This window comes from Mus musculus, chromosome 8, assembly GCF_000001635.26.
Source record: "Mus musculus strain C57BL/6J chromosome 8, GRCm38.p6 C57BL/6J".
In the NCBI taxonomy this organism is placed as follows: domain Eukaryota; kingdom Metazoa; phylum Chordata; class Mammalia; order Rodentia; family Muridae; genus Mus; species Mus musculus.
Window position 1 is genome coordinate 38,444,085 of NC_000074.6, and position 20,223 is coordinate 38,464,307.

A 20,223-nucleotide genomic window follows, 5' to 3' on the forward strand; every position below is an offset into this window, starting at 1 on the left:
TGATATTTTTTCTTACCTATAAATAATATAGATTGGATAATCATATAGATAAGATAATCCCTATCAGTGTTGTCCAAAGAAACAATAACAACAAAATTATGAAAATTAGTAAATTTGAATGATAGACAGAAACATTTAAGTCTTGATGGGTTTTAAATTCCTGATGTCAGTTTTATTCTGAGATTGGGAAGAACATTCACTTACTGAAACAAAACGAAACAAAACAAAACAAAACAAAACAAAAGATTTGTGATCTGATTTTGTTTTACTTTGCTTATATTTTCATAGATATGTTAGAAAATATCAATCATAATCATTTTAGTCTGTTTTCATAAAATGTCTAATATTAGAATTTGTCCAACTAAGGGAATTTGAAATATGGTACTTTGCATATCTTTGTAATTCAAAAGAAGCTGGTGAAATGTTGACCTTTGTATATTAAAACATCAAGGGGCAAAATGGTCTGTCATGCATTCGAAGAAACAAATTATCAGTTACATTTCAAAAAAGGACATGCTAATTCTTAAGACTAAGAAGAAATTGCTGCACATTTTGTTGTGTATTTAAATATTTCAACAATACTGACCACAAATTCATGGACTATATAAAAACATTGTCCTCTTGTTGAAAAATAATTAGTATTTCTAAGAAGTAAAGGATGGCCCCACATAAGAAAGACAATAAATAAAAATCCCTTTCAATAACTAACAACACTAACAAAATATTCTAAATGTAAGTATTTCCAACCTCAAACACAAAGCATATTTAGACATGAAATTGATTTTCTGGATCTTGGGATTATATATATTTTGTTTCGTTGTGTGTTCATGTTCAAAAATATACAGGCTGTATGTATGCATATAAATGGATGTGTACAGACATGCATTTGGAAGACAAAGGTCCATGTCAGGTATCTTTCTGTATTACATTCAAGTAACTTACTCCATATTTTGATGTTCATTATAAAATACAATGTTAAAATAAAACATTTTGGTTTATTTTAAAATTTCTGGAAGTTTCTTGGATTTTTATTAAAACTACTTTGGTATTTTTTCTCAACTCAAATACAGGCATTCAATTCTGAAAATTATGTCTAATTTCTCACAATTAATGATACTGTGAAGCAAATAAGAAAGCAAAGTTAAAGTCTTGATCTCTCTACCATGGGATTTTGATCTTGCCATCCACTGATTAGTGACCTTAAAAGTAACCCTGCAAAAATATTGAAATTATCTCATGCATCCTATCAGATCACCATGAACTAAGGCTGATCGTCAATAACAACATAAATAATAGAAAGCCAACATTCATGTGGAAGTTGAAGAACACTCTACTCAATGATACCTTGGTCAAGGAAGAAATAAAGAAAGAAATTAAAGACTTTTAAGAGTTTAATGAAAATGAAGCCACAACATATCCAAGCTTATGAAACAATGAAACAATGAAAGTATTCCTAAGAGGAAAACTCATATCTCTGAGTGCCTCCAAAAAGAAACTAGAGAGAGCATACACTAGCAGCTTGACAGCACACCTAAAAGCTCTAGAACAAAAGGAAGCAAATTCACCCAAGAGGAGTAGATGACAAGAAGTAATCACTCGGGGCTGAAATCAACCAAGTGGAAACAAAAAGAATTATTCAAAGAATCAACCAAACCAGGAGCTGGTTCTTTGAGAAAATCAACAAGATAAATAAACACTTAGCCAGACTCACTAGAGGAAATGGGGACAGTATCCTAATTAACAAAATCAGAAATGAAAAGGGAGACATAACAACAGAACTTGAGGAAATCCAAAACACCATCTGATCCTACTACAAAAAGCTATACTCAACAAAACTGGAAAACCTGGATGAAATGGACAAATTTCTAGACAGATACCAGGTACCAAAGTTAAATCAGGATCAGATTAATGACCTAAACAGTCCCATATCCCCTAAAGAAATAGAGAAAGTCATTAATAGTCTCCCAACCAAAATAAATAAATAAATAAATAAATAAATAAATAAATAAATAAATAAATAAATAAATAAATAAATAAATAAATAAATCCAGGACCAGATGGGCTTAGTGCAGAGTTCTATCATACCTTCAAAGAAGACCTAATTCCAGTTCTCCTCAAACTATTCCACAAAATAGAAATAGAAGGTATTCTACCCAATTCATTCTAGGATATCTCTGTTTCTCAATTTTTGTCCACAGAATACCTACAAATGAGCTTATTAAATCTCCTTATTTTATTTATTATTATGTATTTTTGTTATTGCTTTCACTTTTATTACTTGTCCAGGGAGTAGAGTGGTTGCAGAAGAGAAATTAATGCTGAAAACATTATTTTTCACAATAGTCAAAATTATAATTGGTTAATTCATATTATTTCATTTGTGTAATAATTTTTATCATTTCTACCTTGCAATTCTTCTTTCTTACCCTTCCATATACACCGCCTCTCTCTCAAAACTATTATTAGGCATAAAATACCCTCAGAGTATATATGCAGCAGACACTTTTTGAGAGTCATACAGGACTCTTTATATTTCACATACCCCATTCTAAACTACACAACTGTCCTTCTTGTTGTAAAAACTTGTTTAGAAAAGTATCTTTACAGATATAAATGTATTTAAGAGATGGTCAACTTAAGAAACGAATGTCCAACCACTTAGTTCAGTACATCATTAGAGGCTATACCATCCTCCTGTGAGGATGGTAAGAGATTCCAGCTGAAATGAATAACAGCTGAATGAGACAAATATGGAGAATCGACCCCAAGAGACAGATTCTGCATCTGAAGGCAATGGTGTGACTCCTGTGCTTTTATTCCTGGAATGAGTCCAGCACCCTATTCAACTCTGCTTAGTTAACAAATGTAAAGTTTGAATAGCTGGTATTTCTTGTATGGGTAAGCCTTTGTCTATTCTTCTTTAATACTTAAAATAATTATACTAATGCATCTTAAAATAATTCTATCTATATGGGTAATTATACAGCTATGTTAAAAACCAGCACATTTTGAAAAGTCTTGCAGTGAGCTTTTAGTTCAGTCAAGCTTAAGTATAATAATATGCAATAATATAACATAAAAGATCATTTACATGTCATTTGAGAGATCATGTATATTAACTTACATTATCTACTCAACTATTTTTTTTTCAAAAATAGGAGATATTAGTTTAGAAAGATAGCAAAAAAAACAGTTTAGCTTGTTTTAGCAGTAAGAAATATTGGCTTTGAAATTCAGGGGAATTTTTTTTTTCAAATGAAAAACTAGAAAGAAATTGCTTCTGGAGGAAATGGCTCATAGATGATTGTTTGATTCCCTTTTAAATAATTCTTAATTCATGGTTTGGGTGTTTATTGTATTGCTAACTCAGAAAAGATTTAAATGGAATTAATTTCTGCAGTTTTACTAAAATGTAGGACTCTACTACAACCAGCAAACAGAAACTTCCAAAGAAAATATTGCAAATATTTCAAAATTATACTGCATAACTATCAAACAGTGTCCATTTCTTCCCTTTATACAAATATTTATTTATGGCTGTCCACTCTTTTGGGAATCGGTTTTCTTAATGCAGTAGTAGATGGCTAAAAGTACTGATGCTACTAACTCCTGGAAAGTCTGCTTTCCCTCCATACATCTCTAGATATGTGCGTAATGTTTGTTTCACTCTAGCTGAGCAGTAATAATGTACTTCTATAGCTTAAAATGTGGTGGTTTAACAAGTTTTCTTGTTTGAAATTTACAAATAGATATATTCTTGTCATAGATGCTCTGCATAACTTTGTAAACAATTTTTAATAGTTCAGCTTTCATCTTTTCTTTAAAAGAAGCATTTTCACGTGTGCTTTAGAAAAATAATGCTGGTACTGTTGCTCCCTAACCTTGAAGTCTTTCTTTAAAATATGTAATTTACATAAATATAAAAACTGCAGTACTCTGGTGGTGAGTGTTGTAATCTTAAGAGCTACTAAGAGGAGATTAAGATACAGAGCATGGATAAGCTGGACACAAGTATTGATTCATTGTACAGGACATACTACATGGAACACTGACCCATTTCATCACATTCACTAGCATAGTAGAAATTTTAAAATTTTAAGTTTGTTTACTTTTGCAAATTTCCTTTGGTATTTCCTAATTCTTTACTACAAGTCACTAACAAACACACACACACACCTTTATTAAGTGTGCAATATTGCATTTATATTTATGTCAGCAGTCATTTAAAGACTCATATAATTAATGATAAATTTTTTCAGTTCAAACAAAATTAAACCACTAAATTACTAAAAAGAGAGAAAGAGAGGGAGAGAGAGAGAGAGAGAGGAAGGAAGGAATGAAGAAAGGAAGAAAGAAAGAACATCCTTTCAATTCATTGCATTTCAACACACTGATGGATTTGTCTGAGGTGGTGGGGATGAGAATTCTTTTAGAAGGCTGACAAGGGCTTCCAGACACTCTGATGAAACTTAGACAGCCAAACTCTCAATTACCATAGTTGGAGAAACCAAAGTATTCCACGACAAAACCAAATTCACACATTATCTTTCCAAGAATCCAGCCCTTCAAAGGATAATAACAGAAAAAAAAATACAAGGACAGAAATCACACCCTAGAAAAAGCAAGAAAGTAATCCCTCAACTAACCAAAAAGAAGACTGCCACAAGAAAAGAATGCCAACTCTAACAACAAAAATAAAAGGAAGCAACAATTACTTTTCCTTAATATCTCTTAATATCAATGGACTCAATTCCCCAATAAAAAGACATAGACTAACAGAATGGCTACACAAACAGGACCCAACATTCTGCTGCTTACAGGAAACCCATCTCAGGGAAAAAGACAGACACTACCTCAGAGTGAAAGGCTGGAAAACAATTTTCCAAGCAAATGGTCTGAAGAAACAAGCTGGAGTAGCCATTCTGATATCGAATAAAATCGACTTCCAACCCAAAGTTATCAAAAAAGACAAGGAGGGACACTTCATACTCATCAAAGGTAAAATCCTCCCAGAGGAATTCTCAATTCTGAATATCTATGCCCCAAATGCAAGGGCAGCCACATTCATTAAAGGCACCTTAGTAAATGTCAAAGCACACATTGCAACTCACACAATAATAGTGGGAGACTTCAACACACCACTTTAATCACTGGACAGATCATGGAAACAGAAACTAAACAGGGACACAGTGAAACAAACAGAAGTTATGAAACAAATGGACTTAACAGATATCTACAGAACATTTTATCCTAAAACAAAAGGATATACCTTCTTTTCAGCACCTCACGGGACCTTCTCCAAAATTGACCATATAATTGGTCATAAAACAGGCCTCAACAGATACAAAAATATTGAAATTGTCCCATGCATCCTATCAGACCACCATGGACTAAGGCTGATCTTCAATAACAACATAAATAATGGAAAGCCAACTTTCACATGGAAACTGAATAACACTCTTCTCAATGATACCTTGGTCAAGGATGGAATAAAGAAAGAAATTAAAGACTTTTTAGAGTTTAATGAAAATGAAGCCACAACATACCCAAACCTATGGGACACAATGAAAGCATTTCTAAGAGGGAAACTCATAGCTCTGAGTGCCTCCAAGAAGAAACTGGAGAGAGCACATACTAGCAGCTTGACAACACATCTAAAAGCTCTAGAAAAAAAGGAAGCAAATTCACCCAAGAGGAGTAGAAGGCAAGAAATAATCAAACTCAGGGGTGAAATCAACCAAGTGGAAACAAGAAGAACTATTCAAAGAATTAACCAAACGAGGAGTTGGTTCTTTGAGAAAATCAACAAGATAGATAAACCCTTAGCTAGACTCACTAGAGGGCACAGGGACAAAATCCTAATTAACAAAATCACAAATGAAAAGAGAGACATAACAACAGATCCTGAAGAAATCCAAAACACCATCAGATCCTTCTAGAAAAGGCTATACTCAACAAAACTGGAAACCTGGACGAAATGGACAAATTTCTGGACAGATACCAGGTACCAAAGTTAAATCAGGATCAAGTTAACGATCTAAACAGTCACATATCCCCTAAAGAAATAGAAGCAGTTATTAATAGTCTCCCAGCCAAAAAAAGCCCAGGACCAGACGGGTTTAGTGCAGAGTTCTATCAGACCTTTAAAGAAGAGCTAATTCCAGTACTGCACAAACTATTTCACAAAATAGAAGTAGAAGGTACTCTACCCAACTCATTTTATGAAGCCACTATTACTCTGATACCTAAACCACAGAAAGACCCAACAAAGATAGAGAACTTCAGACCAATTTCTCTTATGAATATCGATGCAAAAATCCTCAATAAAATTCTCGCTAACCGAATCCAAGAACACATTAAAGCAATCATCCATCCTGACCAAGTAGGTTTTATTCCAGGGATGCAGGAATGGTTTAATATATGAAAATCCATCAATGTAATCCATTATATAAACAAACTCAAAGACAAAAACCAAATGATCATCTCATTAGATCCAGAAAAATCATTTGCCAAGATCCAACACCCATTCATGATGAAAGTCTTGGAAAGATCAGGAATTCAAGGCCCATACCTAAACATGATAAAAGCAATCTACAGCAAACCAGTAGCCAACATCAAAGTAAATGGAGAGAAGCTGGAAGCAATCCCATTAAAATCAGGGACTAGACAAGGCTGCCCACTTTCTCCCTACCTCTTCAACATAGTACTTGAAGTATTAGCCAGAGCAATTCGACAACAAAAGGAGATCAAGGGGATACAAATGGGAAACGAGGAAGTCAAAACATCACTTTTTGCAGATGATATGATAGTATATATAAGTTACCCTAAAAATTCCACCAGAGAACTCTTAAACCTGATAAACAGCTTCAGTGAAGTAGCTGGATATAAAATTAACTCAAATAAGTCAATGGCCTTTCTCTACACAAAGAATAAACAGGCTGAGAAAGAAATTAGGGAAACAACACCCTTCTCAATAGTCACAAATAATATAAAATACCTTGGCGTGACTCTAACTAAGGAAGTGAAAGATCTGTATGATAAGAACTTCAACTTTCTAAAGAAAGAAATTAAAGAAGATCTCAGAAGATGGAAAGATCTCCCATGCTCAGGATCAACATTGTAAAAATGGCTATCTTGCCAAAAGCAATCTACAGATTCAATGCAATCCCCATCAAAATTCCAACTCAATTCTTCAATGAATTAGAAAGAGCAATCTGCAAATTCATCTGGAATAACAAAAACCCTAGGATAGCAAAAACTCTTCTCAAGGATAAAAGAACTTCTGGTGGAATCACCAACCTGACCTAAAGCTTTACTACAGAGCAATTGTGATAAAAACTGCATGGTACTGGTATACTGACAGACAAGTAGACCAATGCAATAGAATTGAAGACCCAGAAATGAACCCACACACCTATGGTCATTTGATCTTCAACAAGGGAGCTAAAACCATCCAGTGAAAGAAAGACAGCATTTTCAACAAATGGTGCTGGCACAATTGGTTGTTATCATGTAGAAGAATGTGAATTGATCCATACCTGTCTCCTTGTACTAAGGTAAAATCTAAGTGGATCAAGGAACTTCACATAAAACCAGAGACACTGAAACTTATAGAGGAGAAAGTGGGGGAAAGCCTTGAAGATATGGCACAGGGGAAAAATTCCTGAATAGAACAGCAATGGCTTGTGCTGTAAGATCGAGAATTGACAAATGGGAACTCATGAAACTCCAAAGCTTCTGCAAGGCAAAAGACACTGTCAATAAGACAAAAAAACCACCAACAGATTGGGAGAAGATCTTTACCTATCCTAAATCAGATAGTGGACTAATATCCAACATATATAAAGAACTCAAGAAGGTGGACTTCAGAAAATCAAATAACCCCATTAAAAAATGGGGCTCAGAACTGAACAAAGAATTCTCACCTGAGGAATACCGAATGGCAGAGAAGCACCTGAAAAAATGTTCAACATCCTTAATCATCAGGGAAATGCAAATCAAAACAACCCTGAGATTCCACCTCACACCAGTCAGAATGGCTAAGATCAAAAATTCAGGTGACAGCAGATGCTGGCGAGGATGTGGAGAAAGAGGAACACTCCTCCATTGTTGGTGGGATTGCAGGCTTGTACAACCACTCTGGAAATCAGTCTGGCGGTTCCTCAGACAATTGGACATAGTACTACCAGAGGATCCAGCAATACCTCTCCTGGGCATATATCCAGAAGATGTCCCAACCGGTAAGAAGGACACATGCTCCACTATGTTCATAGCAGCCTTACTTATAATAGCCAGAAGCTGGAAAGAACCCAGATGCTGCTCAACAGAGGAATGGATACAGAAAATGTGGTACATTTACACAATGGAGTACTACTCAGCTATTAAAAAGAATGAATTTATGAAATTCCTAGCCAAATGGATGGACCTGGAGGGCATCATCCTGAGTGAGGTAACCCAATCACAAAGGAACTCTCACAATATGTACTTACTGATAAGTGGATATTCGCCGAAAACCTAGGATACCCAAGATATAAGATACAATTTGCTAAACACATGAAACTCAAGAAGAATGAAGATTGAAGTGTGGACACTATGCCCCTCCTTAGAATTGGGACAAAACACCCGTGGAAGGAGTTACAAAGTTTGGAGCTGAGTCGAAAGGATGGTCCATCTAGAGACTGCCATATCCAGGGATCCACCCCATAATCAGCTTCCAAATGCTGACACCATTGCATACACTAGCAAGATTTTATCGAAAGGACCCAGATGTAGCTGTCTCTTGTGAGACTAGACAGGGGCCTAGCAAACACATAAGTGGATGCTCACAGTCAGCTATTGGATGGATCACAGGGCTCCCAATGGAGGAGCTAGAGAAAGCACCCAAGGAGCTAAAGGGATCTGCAACCCTATAGGTGGAACAACATTATGAACTAACCAGTACCCCGGAGCTCTTGACTCTAGCTGCATATGTATCAAAAGATGGCCTAGTCGGCCATCACTGGAAAGAGAGGCCCATTGGACACGCAAACTGTATATTCCCCAGTACAGGGGAACGCTAGGGCCAAAAAAATGGGATTGGTTGTGTAGGGAAGTGGGGGGGGGTATGGGGGACTTTTGGATAGCATTGGAAATGTAATTGAGGAAAATGTGTAATAAAAAATATTTTAAAAAGAAAATAGTAGCAAATATAAAAGAAGATGCATACACACATACACTCACAAAACCATAAGATTGGAAACCATAATATACAGCAAAATACCAATAAGAGGAAAACAACAGCAAATACATAAACCAATAAATATGAGACAAAAGTGGACAAAAATTATTTGTAAAATTATTTTTTGTGGGCCACATACTGCTTGGCAAAGGAGCTACCTTGAAGAGTGGTTAATATACCCTGTGAGAGTCCATTGGAAAGTGACTACATACTCCAGATGGATTTATGTGCCACTGCATATTAGCTGGAACCCATGCCTGACACAGCTTGTTGGCCAAAAACCTGAAAATATAAGGAGTGTAGGAGAAAATCAGATACCCTTGTTCTGCTTGTAGGACATAGAAATAAAGTAGCGCCTAACAACAGCAAAGCTGTTGTTATGGTTAAGGCTCTGGGTTCAAGTCCTCATACTGGAAAGAAAGCAAACAAAAATTAGACCATCAGTGCTCTTCCAAATATACAAAAATATGATGAAAAGAAAAGCAGTAAGTGTAGATCCCCCAAGGTCTTAGGGATCTATTAATAGAAATTAAGCAGTAAACTAAAATTCTTCATAGAAATATATAGTCATTCATAAATGTCGAAGAAGGACTGTCAATTGCATGATAATGTAGGCTATTATTTATCTGAATTTCTTTTCTAGTTTTTAAAACAAATTGCAAACTATATCAGTTTTGAACAATGCTTGTTATATCTTAGTTACCTCCTAATATTAGTAAACATTTTCCCAAAGACTAATACATGGTTGTATATCAGTAGTTTTTTTTTTTTTTTACACAAGCAATGAAATTTTTTCACAGTGGAAAATAACTTCCTATTGTGTTATTCAAAATATTTTGCATAAAATTACATTAAAAGTACATTTGATATGAAATGTATTAACATGAATTATATTGACACAAATAAAGGGAAATCACATTTAGCAGTTAATGTGTATTCATCTTGTTCTTATATGGGTGTAAGATTACTAATAATAATCTAGTTTGACCACCACTAACCTAAACAAAACACTGCTATCTCTAATTGGCATGCATGCTTATATAAGGTTTGACCTCACATGCAAAATTCTATGCCTATTACTCATTACACTTTCAAAATCCTATCAAGGCTTACCTTCACCTGCACTAAGGGTTTTTTGAATGGAGAAAATTTTTTTCCAACTATCCTCTGTATTTTATTAATCTGAACACAAAGGTCTAGATTACTGCTAAGTCTTCCTTTACACTAGCTGTATAGATCCATTTGTAAGGCCAGAAGATTGTATTTGGTTTTGTTTACTTGTGAATTGTAATGCCACATTTAGACTTTTCAAAGCCATCTTTCCTGTAGGTACATATTTTTTAAAAGCTTGTTTTAAAAAAATGCTCACAGACAGCTAATGGATGGATCACAGGGCTCCCAATGAAGGAGCTAGAGAAAGTACCCAAGGAGCTAAAGGGATCTGCAACCCTATAGGTGGAACAACATTATGAACTAACCAGTACCCCGGAGCTCTTGACTCTAGCTGCATATGTATCAAAAGATGGCCTAGTCGGCCATCACTGCAAAGAGAGGCCCATTGGACACGCAAACTTTATATGCCCCAGTACAGGGGAACGCCAGGGCCAAAAAGGGGGAGTGGGTGGGTATGGGGTACTTTTGGTATAGCATTGGAAATGTAAATGAGCTAAATACCTAATAAAAAATGGAAAAAAAATGTGGCTGGTGCCAGCTTCCTAGTATGGGACAGATTTTAGGGGATCAAGTTATGGTCCCCTAAAATTTCAAAGAAGAAAGCTGTCATTCAATAAAAAAGGCACACGTGACATGGTATCTCCCTCCATGAAACGGGATCCACCACTTCTGTCATATTTAATTATTTTATGCACAGGCTTATAGCCCTTCCAGAAATGAAATTCTAGATGGTGTGGATTATCTCAATGCATTTCTCTTCGGGTGTACTGAAATAAAATTCATAGTTATGAACCCCTACGAACAAGAAAGCAGATTGAAAATAAAATGATTTGAATAATGGAATCATAAAGTTGCTATGGGTGGAAAGAGCTTCTTTAAAAATGTATTTTATTCTCATGAATTGAAGTGGGTACATTTAATCTTTCCCTCGCCATCTATAATACAAAGAAATATGTAGCCCCAAATAGCTCCTCAAAGGTCCTTGAAATTACTTAAGTAAAACCATTCCCTTTGCTTAATGTTCTCCTACCTTCTTTCCTCCTCCTTGCCTCCCTCTCCTCCCCTCCTATTCTTTCTTCCTCCATTCCTATCTTCCTGACTTGTTTCTGATCCAGTGAGTCCCATATGCACACATTTTGAAATAATGGATACCTGGGAAGCAGGAAAAAAAAATCTAACTTTAAATTGTTAACAGAATGAAACCGGAATCAGAATTGGCAGATGTGGTTTCAAGATTTTATCTGGCTACTTGCCAGTTCAATGCATTTGGAACAATTCTCTAACCTTAATGCTTCTTAGATTTCCTCACTACAGGATTGCTTTATAGGATAAAGTGTAATACATAAAGAGCTTCTATAATGTTATGAACTGAAAAAAATAGACGTTTTTGTTTAAGGAGAAACATACACACCCTTCAAGGCTACCCTAGCCAGACATACTAGCACTGGTTAATAATGCATGGCTGTGGAATGCTCATATAGGAAGCAGCCACATTTCATCAAAATAGTTGTGCTATGCATATTAATGCTTTTCTGTAACTTTTATTTTTGTGGTTTGGTTTGGTTTTAGAAAGGGACAGCATTACATAATGCAGCCCAGGCTGGTCAGGAACTTACTCTATAGGCCCGGCTGTCCTTGAAATCCCAGGAATCATTCTAAAAACTTCTACTAAGTACAACCACTAAGTATAGGATTACAGCTGATTAACCCTAACCAGCTGATTTTTATTCATAAGCAAGAAGGCTCTACAAGAAGCAAAGCTTATAAGGTACCCTTATTTGGAGTTGAATCCTCAAAAAGACAAAGCTGTTTCTCAAGGGTACTGTCAATGACAAATTATCAGTTTGCTATAATGTCTCCCTTTTGGAATGATTAAAAAAAATCAATGAGGATAAAGATAGAGTGGTCTCAAAAAAGTCTTCTACGAGGTATTACAACAAGCCAGGGGCCATGCAACATTTTATGTGGTCAGCTGAAGCTTTGAGGGTTCACCCCATTCCATGGAATACAGCTTGCAAAGAAGAAATGACCCAACCTTTCTGTTCACAAACTCAGTTGAATCTATGATGGTTAAAGCATGGGGATTAAGTCAGTTCCCCATGGTGCTGACTCTAGGTGATGATCCTTACCATTATCTGTGTGGGCAAAGATGCTTATTCTAAATAACACAGCTGCTCTACTCAAAAATTATGGCTTCTCTGTGCCTTTCTTTGTTAAAGAAAGCTGATTATTGTTTCCTTTTTCAATGAGCAGTTAACAAATATTTTATACTTATACTTATTGCTGATATGTCTTATTCTAGCTGTTCTAATTGTTGTACTCTCCCATGTACTTAAGGAAATAAGAGAATCAGGTCAGTACCTGCCCCATCCTAGAGTTAGCTGTCTATGGTGTTTGCCCATTCAGCACAGGTGTTGCATATAATATTCCTTACATCAAAGGAGGTCCATACGCCTAGACCTTCAAGGCACAGACATCTCCAATATTGTAGGAAGTTCTCTGATATGCAGTCTATAATGATTTAGAAAAGGATGCTCTCTTGGTTGGGCATAATTACTGGATACACTCACAATTGTTTTGATACAATTAAGTACCAAGTATAGTTGTGATTTTCCAATGATCACTATATGGCTACTACCTCAAGATAAAATAAACCACTCCATAAAAACTTCTTTGACGATACACTAAATCTGGGTTTAAATTATAGACTTTAAAACGCCGGAAGGATCCATGGAATGACATGTTCTCTTCAGAGTTATACTATATGTGAAAAATAATATTCCTACTAGAAAACATAGGTCATTAAATTTAAAAAGCCTAATGTGTAGTATTGTAAAACTCCCTATGAGTTGCAAGTCACGGAGACTGCAGATGTCCACCAAACAACCAGGCTATGGTCAGTGCTCTTGATTGTTCACAGAATTTGATGGTATGAACTCATCATTCAAGACACCATATGCTTTGCAGAATATGGAGAAATGGAGCTGAATCTGACGTGAAATCTTCCTCCTTTTTGTCTAGTTTTCATAATGCTAAAGTTGCTAGGCAAGCTGGTGCAAGAGAAAAGTAATTAACAAGTTTCACCCAGCTCTGAACCTTGAAAGCTACAATATTGACCAGCATAGGAATGAGTGCCCATTAGAGAAATAGTGCTATGGACACTATAAGGGCAACCAACTACTTTCTGATTGGATTGATTGGATTTAAGGCATGTTCCACCAAAGACGACTAATCCATTCTCAATGTTTATTGCTATGTACCCACAAATTAATGCAGCTATTAATTTTCTTCAGAGAAATATCTCTTTGAAGTAAATGGCAGCTAATATACATGCTTACAAAGTTGTCAAAGTATAAAGAGTAAGGTAGTATGGAGATCTGGACCCTAAAAAGGATACTCCATCACACATTCACACACACATATGTATACACAAAGAGACAGACAGACACACAGAGATACACACACACAAGGGAGAGAGAGAGAGAGAGAGAGAGAGAGAGAGAGAGAGAGAGAGAGAGAGAGAGAGAGAGAGAGAGAGAGAGAGAGCGCTTGCTCAGGAGCTCAGGAATTAGGATAACCCCAGCTTCAGTAAGAATCAGCTAGATATACACTGGTGAAATAGTTGGATGGTTATTATAGTAATAACCAGGAAATTTTAATTGGATTTAAGGTTTGCTCTACCAGGTGAAAATCATACCTGTCACAGATATTAAAGCCAAGAGCCAAGACCAATAGCATATCAAAGGACATAGAGCAGAAGTTGTTGCTATTATTCTGCTAATGGGACATAGAATAAAACTGATTCCCAATGACATGTCACTATACTCATAGATTAGGCATGTTTCATACTTCATCAGAAAGTTGTGTTTTAGTTTTGCTTTGTTTTTGTTGTTTCTTTTTGTTTTTGTTTTTGTTTTTCAGTGTAAAGGGACAAACACAGGGACCTACCTACTACTGACAAAGCTACAGAAAATTAAAAAAAAATGGTAGAATGCTCAGATATCAGTGGGGTGTCTGTATAACACTTATTCTTCACAAGGCTCAGGGATCAATTCAGAAGAGAGGGTAGGAAAAGTATAAGAGCTAGAGGCAGTGGGTTGTTGCAAACAATCCAGACACAAGGGGAAAGTGGTTCATAGGAACTTACAGTGATTGTGACAGCATGGATAAGATGTGTCCAAGCTTAAATCAGAGAAAATCTGGGCATGGAAGAGGGAATCTGGTAATTAAGTCCCACCCCTAGCAAAAGAGTCATTTGTAATTGGCAACTGCTGGGATAAGGAAAATTTTTTCTTGAAGAGATTGTTCCTTGCCAGATGTAACATGCTCCAGTTGAAAGGCCACTCTTTCTTCTTCTTCTTCTTCTTCTTCTTCTTCTTCTTCTTCTTCTTCTTCTTCTTCTTCTTCTTCTTCTTCTTCTTCTTCTTCTTCTTCTTCTTCTTCTTCTTCTTCTTCTTTCTTTTTTTCGAAACAGGGTTTCTCTTTCTAGCCCTGGCTGTCCTGCAACTCACTTTGTAGACCAGGCTGGCCTTGAACTCAGAAATCTGCCTGCCTCTGCCTCCGGAGTGCTTGCTGGGATTGAAGGCGTGAGCCACCATGCCAGCTTTTGTTTGTTTGTTTGTTTGTTTTGTTTGTTTGTTTGTTTTGAAAGGCCACACTTCTAAGAGTGTATACATAGCATTGTTTAGACTTGACTTGCTTAAAGCAAACATAGCATAGCATAGCATAGCATAGCATAGCATAGCATAGCATAGCATAACATAACATAACATACAAAATATAAGAATGAATATATAAAGTTGGTTAGGTATGGAATCCTGTGGGGTTCTGGTAGTAGCTTGGGAAGGTGTTATGAACACAGGGAACAAACATGTTTAAAGTGCCGTGTATTAAATTCTCAAATGATTAATAACATTTTAAATTAAAAATGGTCTTGATAAAATATGTAATTTAAGTCAAAACAGATGAGGTACAGATTACTTAAGAATATCTAAATGCCATAGCACATGGGGACAGGACCACCAACCAAAGAATACACACGGAGGGAGCCCTGGCTTCGGCTGAGTATTTGGCAGAGGATGGCCTTGTTGGGCATCAGTAGGAGGAGTGGCTCTTGTTTCTGTGGGGGTTCAAAGCCCCAGTGTAGGGGAATGCCAGGGTGGGAAGGTGGGAGTGGATGGGTGAGTTGGGTGAGCGCTCTCAGAGGCAGGATGAGAGGGCAGATGAGATAAGGGGCTTAAGGAGGGGAGACCTGGAAACATTTGAAATATAAATAAAGAAACTATCCAATAAAAGAAAAAAAAAGAATATCTAAATGAACACTGAAGCTCGTTTTAATGTCTTTTGTTGTCACTTGAAACATGCATAGATATACACAAACACAGGGATAAAGACATAAGTATATATAGTAGTAAATACAAATTAAGGTTCAGATAGCTTCTAGTTCATCATTTCTAGCAATTTATTAAAATTATTGTTTATTTTAAACTCATTTTTCCCTTTTCAATGGTTTTCTCTTGGGTTTTTTTTTCTACTTCTGCTACTCTTTTATACCCTTTATCTTTTTCTACCATTCTCTGCTGCCTAAACACGTGTGCCATTGGAATTGTATTTACTTTCTATACATCAAATTGTCAGAAGTTCTAATTCCATGAACAGATTTCTGAGATTAAAACATTTTGCAGTCTACCACATTGGTCTTCAAAAAGCATAATCTATAAAATCGATGGCCCATTTATCAGCTAATTCAAATTCTATTTCCTTGAAGTTTTTCTAAATACTTCTGGGATTCTTCAATGAAGACTATTCATTGTCTTATACATGCTCCCTTCACTCTCATTTTTATGCTGTTTTTTTTTTAATTCTCCAAAGAATTCCCAGATGTCCCATGCTTTTGAAACTTAATAATATCTACAAATGGTAACTACTCACTTAACAGTTAAGAAAATGTATACTGACTTGCATTACTCTAGAGGATTCTGGTGTTTTGGTAGGCTGGTAAGTATATGGTAATATCTGTGTCCCCTTCCTAACATACATTTTTAGTACATTCACAATATCATGCCCTGTGTGTTATACTGAAGACAGAGAGATAGAGAACTTAAAGCAAATTTCTTCATTGGGTTCTATCATAGACGCACCATTCTAGTGAGGTTCATTGTATGTTTAGAACTAATCCAGGTTTTGAACAGGAACAAGACACAACTACAGCAACAGTTGATCCATCCACAAGCTACTACCCAGTCCACTTGAAAATTATTTAGAAAAATAATAGTTTTAAAAATAAGTCTGTGCTTTCAAGCCTGTGTTTGGTTTATATCTAAAACCTGTCATTAATTTATCTTCACCTAAGAATCAGTAACTTCATCAGTACAAGCATAAAAAGTAATATGTTCTTGGACCTCTAGTTAAGATCAAGGGAAAAATAATGACTATTCATGCATAAGAGGAGTTGGGTATAAGATTCTTGCAAAGACCTAGAGAGTTTTCCAAACTGGACAAGAAGAGAGCCATTTTTATTCTCACCATGATACACTCATTTGGTTGATGTGCCTGACAAATGATGAGCAAGCATTAATTTTTTTTCTAATGTGAACTTTGAACTTTGTATAAGTTTTTTGAAAGCTGAATGATCTTATCAATGCATACATTCAAATCCTAGATGTTAACACTGTCTAAATCCAAATGGATGTTTATAAAATCTTTAAATTCTTATTCCTGCCATAGCTATTGAGCAGGAGTGGGGGCTACTTGAATGCACCTATGAGCATAATTGGGTTCCCTAAAGTGTTACTTCTGAACGATTGACAACATTTTACACAGGGGCTAGCATTTAAGGCACTGATAGTGAAATGATAGCAGAGAGAACTTAGAGCACAAGCTGCTCATGCTTATACGCTGTAACTTTTCATCTAAGGTTCCCCAGCAGGCATCTTACCTCTAACCAGAAGACAGTCTACATCTCTTGAAGGAATTTTATCCCAAAGACACTGATTTACTCATGGAACACCTCAACCCCATGAATTTACTAATTCAGAAGCTGCCATTCTCCTTCAGGATGACAGAAATACTGATTGAAACTCAAAAAAGATCCTCATGATAGTAAAGAAAAAAGGTAGACAGCACATTTTTAAGTGAAAATGAAGTAATAATTTGTGAATATATGAGTGAGAAAAAATGAACTGAAGCAGAGAAATTAATCTGTCATATGAACCATCTATACCATACCTGTAAATATAGAGTATTGAAGTTTCAAAAGCTCATGCTAGGTCCATCCCACCCCCCTTCCTCCTTTTTCTCCTCCTCCTCCTCCTCCTCCCTCTCTTCTCCCTCTTCTTCTCCTACCCTCCCTCTGGATCAAAATGATAATGCTCAGCTACTTCTCCTTCATGTCTATCTATATACCATCATGACCAACACCATGATGATAACAGAATAAGATTCTGAAACTGTAAGCAAAGTGCCAATTAAATGTTTACTTTGATAAGCGTTTCTTTGATTATGGGGTCACTTCACAGCAATAGAAGAGTGACTAACACATACAAGAATAAGATGAAATCTCAAAGTACTTTAAATTGCCTTTCTATGATGGCTGAGGATGGTGAACACTTTGAAAAATTATTTTGTAGCTATTTAATCATCTTCTGAGATGAGGCTGTAAAATGAGAGTGTCAAACAGGATTTATGTAAGGTGATGACTCTCCTAATACGTGTGAAGCCATTAATAACCTCTTTTGGGAGGGTATTTTTCTTTATTTCCAGATTTTATTTTCCTCCTTTTATTAAAAATAGATTCATTTCCCAAATAATATATTTGGATTAGAGTTTACCATGCCTCTACTCCTCTCAGTTCCTCCCCCATTTCCATTCCACGCTGTATTCATGTCTTTTCTTTTTTTTATAACTTGATATTTTGAGAATGTAATTATTTTAATTAGCTATTTTTAATTAGGTATTTTCTTCATTTACATTTCCAATGCTATCTCAAAAGTCCCCCATACCCTCCCCCCAACTCCCCTACCCACCCATTCCCACTTCATGTCTTTTCTATCCCTCATTAGAGAAGGATGATAACCAAACATAACAAAATAAAATAGAATATGATAAAACCAACACCTTCACTTTGGCAAACCAACAGAAGGAAAGGGAGCCACGTGAAAAGACACAAGAATCAGAAAGCCACTGGTTCACCCACTGATTGGTCTCATAAAATATGAAACTGAATATACTATATACACAGAGGACCTGCTCTAGGTCTGTGTCAGCTCTCTGCTTGCTGTTTTTGTCTCTGTGAGTTCATATGAGCTATGCTCAGTAGATTTTTAAAAAGCACAATGATTGAACTACAAAAGAATATTTTTTTTTACCTTCTCCAACTCATTCATTTCATTATAACAGCATCAAGAAGACTTAGACAACAGGCAAATAGCCAAACTTTAGTCCTTCCACACAACAGATATTATACTCAGCAATAAAATGTAATGAATTACTGATGCAGTGAAGTATTAAAAGGATGGAACTAAAATACACATTTCTCTATGAAAGACACAAAACCCAAACTCTTTGTATTGGATATTTACCTTTATATGCTTTGTCCCATGACTAGAGATATTGCCACAGCAGAATCATGTTGAAAGAGATTAAATGGCAAAAAGTGAGAGAAAGAGCTTTTTTACTTTTAAAATAACAATCCTCTTTTACACATAATAATTCAATATCTAATACCAGTTTATTAATCTATTTCAACATTAATGGTTACAATGACCTAATCATCTTCCACTAGGTCCACCCCATAAAAATTCCACCATCCTTAATTGTGCCACATTGGGAAGCATGTAAGAACAAGTTTGTAACACACAACACTTTTGGGGATCATACCAAAACCACATAACCTTAAATTTATACTAAGCAAACTTCATTTATCCTAGTGATCCAATAAAAATATGTTTCAGAGAGAGAGAGAGAGAGAGAGAGAGAGAGAGAGAGAGAGAGAGAGAGAGAGAGAGAGATGATTTGTCATGGTAACGTATAAGAATTGTGGATGTGAAGAGTGAAAGTTGGACTTAGCACAAGATTTCTGACACTTCCCAGTGGAAGGAAGAGTTCAGTAGGTTTCGAAGATAAGAGTGATTGAGACGTATGGGGCTCTGTAACATTAAGTCCCTTTACTGAGATGATCTCTCCTAGGCTAATTTCCAAGCTAATGGAATTCCATAAGAGTAGCTCTTTTTCCTATTTTAGCCCCACCTCTTTTGTATATGGAAAAGGCTTGCTCATCTGATTGCTAATATTAGAAAATGCTAAGTGTATGTAAACAGTAGCTTCCAAATCTGCTGTTCATGTCTACTTGACTTGAGAAAGGATGCTCTGTCTCTGCTGTTCAAGGATGTGTTTAAGTAAAATAAAGGTCAGGCCTGTGTCAGGTGAATGCAGCTGAGTTAAGAGCAGATAAATCAAACAAATGTCAATGGGACACTACAAGTAAGTCATGTCCTTCAATCTAGACGTGATGAACAAATAATCTGTCATTTGTAGATTCAATTGTCTCTGTCCAACATCTCTCCAGTAAATGAGTTGATTTCAGGACAATCTCTAAAAAGAAAGGCAGAAAGCAAGAATTCTGCCTGGGAAACATTATCCCTGAGAGACACCTGGGTATTGCAGGTAGGAGCATAGGGATTATATTTAATTCAGGAAATAGGTTAGAGGCAAGCAGGATAATAATTGTTCACATATTAAAATACAAATATCTGGATCTGACATTATTCTATAAAATACATTTCTTTGGCATTTGACACAAAGCAAATTAATTATAGCAGCAATGGCCAATAGAA

At 35.9% G+C, this 20,223-nt stretch overlaps 1 protein-coding gene across 3 annotated transcripts in view; it reads right to left on the bottom strand.

Annotated features, from left to right (window-relative positions):
• Positions 1-20,223, bottom strand: part of Sgcz (sarcoglycan zeta) — a 1,143,866-nt gene that overhangs the window by 926,245 nt on the left and 197,398 nt on the right. The gene's annotated exons all lie outside the window — the stretch shown is intronic.